This window comes from Mastomys coucha, unplaced genomic scaffold (genome assembly GCF_008632895.1).
Source record: "Mastomys coucha isolate ucsf_1 unplaced genomic scaffold, UCSF_Mcou_1 pScaffold21, whole genome shotgun sequence".
NCBI classification, from domain to species: domain Eukaryota; kingdom Metazoa; phylum Chordata; class Mammalia; order Rodentia; family Muridae; genus Mastomys; species Mastomys coucha.
Genome location: NW_022196904.1, coordinates 9,271,623 through 9,275,238, shown reverse-complemented (window position 1 = coordinate 9,275,238; position 3,616 = coordinate 9,271,623).

Below are 3,616 nucleotides of genomic sequence, written 5' to 3'. Positions count from 1 at the left end.
TTGTGAGACAATTAATTTCTTGCTTTTTCTTGGGTGTAGTTTCCCTCCTAGGGTTGGAGTTTTCCTTCTATTATCCTTTGTAGGGCTGGATTTGTGGAAAGATAATGTTTACATTTGCTTTTGTCATGGAATATCTTGATTTCTTCATCTATGGTAATTGAGAGTTTTGCTGGGTATAGGAGCTTGGGCTGGCATTTTTGTTCTTTTTGGGTCTGCCAAGACCCAAGATTGCCAAGATTTTCTGCCTTTTAGAGTCTCTGTTGAGAAGTCTGGTGTAAATCTGATAGGTCTGCCTTTATATGTTACTTGATATTGTCCCCTTACTGCTTTTAATATTCTTTTCTTTTTTCTGTGCATTTGGTGTTTTGATTTTTTTTAACCTGTAATTTTTTTATAATTGGATATTTTCTTTATTTACATTTCAAATGTTTTCCACTTTCCAGAACTCCCTTTTGGAAACCCCCATCCCATACGCCCTCCCCCTGCCTCTATGAGGGTCCCCCCCCACTCCTGTCTTCCTGCCCTGGCATTCCCCTATACTGGGGTATTGAACACCCTTAGGCTCAAGGGCCTTTCCTCCCATCGATGCCAGATAAGGCAATTCTCTGCTACATATGCAGCTGGAGCCATGGATTCCCTCCATGTGTATTCTTTGGTTGATGGTCCAGTCCCTGGGAGCTCTGGGGGGGTCTGACCTGTTGACACTGTTGCTTCATCCATGGGGCTGCAAACCCCCTCAGCTCATCTCTCCCATTAGTTCAATGGTTGGCTGCAAGCATCATCCTCTGTATTTGTCAGGCTTTCGCAGAGCCTCTCAGGAGACAGCCATATCAGGCTTCCATCAGTAAGATCTTTCCAACATCCACAATAGCCGTCCAAGTTTGTGTGACTTTATATAGGATGGATCACTAGGTGGGGCAGTCTCTGGGTGGCCTTTCCTTCAGTCTCTGCTCCACACTTTGTCTCTGTATCTCCTCCCATGGGTATTTTGTTCCCCCTTCTAAGAAGGACTGAAATATCCACCCTTTGGTCTTCCCTCTTGAGCTTCATTGTGGCCTGTGAATTGTATCTTGGGTATTCTGAGCTTCTGGGATAATATCCACTTATCAATGAGTATATACCATGTATGTTCTTTTGTTAGGGTTATTTCACTCAGGATGATATTCTCCAGATCCATCCATTTGCCTAAAAATTTCATGAATTCATTGTTTTTAATAGCTGAGTAGTACTCCATTGTGTAAATGTACCACATTTTCTGTATCCAGTCCTCTGTTGAGGGACATCTGGGTTCTTTCTATTTCTGGCTATTATAAATAAAGCTGCTATGAACATAGTGGAACATGTGTCCTTATTACATGTTGGAGCATCTTCTGGGTATATGCCCAGGAGTGGTATAGCTGGGTCCTCAGGTAGTACTATGTCCAATTATCTGAGCAACTGCCAAACTGATTTTCAGAGTGGTTGTAGAAGCTTACAATCCCACCAGCAATGGAGGAGTGTTCCTCTCTCTCCATATGCTCACTAGCATCTGTTCTCACCTGAGTTTTTGATTTTAGCCATTCTGACTGGTGTGAGGTGGAATCTCAGGGTTGTTTTGATTTGCATTTCCTTGATGACTAAGGATATTGAACATTTCTTTAGGAGCTTCTCAGCCATTCAGCATTCCTCAGTTGAGAATTATTTGTTTAGCTCTGTACCCCATTTTTTAAATAGGGTTATTTGGTTCTCTGGAGTCTAACTTCTTGAGTTTTTTGTATATATTGGATATTAGCCCTCTATCAGATATAGGATTGGTAAAGATCTTTTCCCAATTTGTTGGTTGCCGTTTTGTCCTATTGACAGTGTCCTTTGCCTTACAGAAGCTTTGCAATTTTATGAGGTCCCATTTGTCAATTCTTGATCTTAGAGCATAAGCTATTGGTGTCCTCTTCAGGAAAATTTCCCCTGTGCCCATGTGCTCGATGTTCTTCCCCACTTTCTTTTCTATTAGTTTCAGTGTGTCTGGTTTTATGTGGAGGTCCCTGATCCACTTGGACTTGAGCTTTGTACAAGGAGAAAGGAATGGATTGTTTTGCATTCTTGTACATGCTAACCACCAGTTGAACCAGCACCATTTGTTAATGCTGTCTTTTTTCCACTGGATAATTTTAGCTCCTTTGTCAAAGATCAAGTGATCATAGGTGTGTGGGTTCATTTCTGGGTCTTCAATTCTATTCCATTGATCTATCTGACAGTCGCTGTACCAATACTATGCATTTTTTTTTTTTAAATCACAATTGCTTTGTAGTACAGCTTCAGGTCAGGGATGGTGATTCTCCAAGAAGTTCTTTTATTGTTGAGAATAGTTTTTGCTATCCTGTTTTTTGTTGTTTCAGATGAATTTTCAAATTGCTCTTTCTAACTCTATGAAGAATTGATTTGGAATTTTGATGGGGATTTCATTGAATCTGTAGATTGCTTTTGGCAAGATAGCCATTTTTACTATATTAATTCTGCCAATCCATGAGCATGGGAGGTCTTTCTATCTTCTGGGGTCCTCTTTGATTTCTTTCTTCAGAGACTAGGAGTTTTTGTCATACAGATCTTTCACTTGCTTAGTTAGAGTCACACCAAGGTATTTTATATTATTTGCGACTATTGTGAAGGGTTTTGTTTCCTTAATATCTTTCTCAGCTTGTTTATTATTTGAGTAGAGGAAGGCTACTGATTTGTTTGAGTTAATTTTATATCTAGCCACTTTGCTGAAGTTCTTTATCAGCTGTAGGAGTTCTCAGGTGGAAATTTTGGGGTCACATAAATATACTATCATATCATCTGCAAATAGTGATATTTTGAGTTCTTCCTTTTCAATTTGTATTCCATTTGATCTCCTTTTGTTGTCTGATTGCTCTGGCTAGGATTTCAAGTACTGTATTGAATAGGTAAGGAGAGAGTGGGCAGCCTTGTCTAGTCCCTGATTTTAGTGGGATTGCTTCAACTTTCTCTCCATTTAGTTTGATGATGGCTACTGGTTTGCTACATATTGCTTTTACTATGTTTAGGTATGGGCCTTGAATTTCTGATCTTTCCAAGACTTTTATCATGAAGGGGTGTTGGATTTTGTCAAATGCTTTCTCAGCATCTAGTGAGATGATCATATGGTTTTTTTTCTTTGAGTTTGTTTATGTAGTGAATTATGTTGTTGAATTTCCGTATATTGAACCATCCCTGCATCCCTGGGATGAAGCCTACTTGATCATGGTGGATGATCGTTTTGATGTGTTCTTTGATTCAGTTTGCAAGAATTTTATTGAGTATTTTTGCATCAATATTCATAAGGGAAATTGGTCTGAAGTTTTCTTTCTTCATTAGGTCACCAAGAATAATTCATAAATGTATTAGTTGATGGAGAGGCTGCAAGAGAAGTTAATGCTTCAGATACCTTCCTTCAGAGATGGTGTAGTTCCTAGATAGTTACAGAAATGGTGTCTTTGTGTCTCCCATAGACATGAAGAGATGTCATCTGTGTCCCAGGGAACAGTACTAGAGCCATACCAGAGACCATTTCTTGCCCAGGACAGAGATCTTCCTGGCCTTTGAGGAACCACTGGGATTCATATTGGCTTTGGTGGCACTC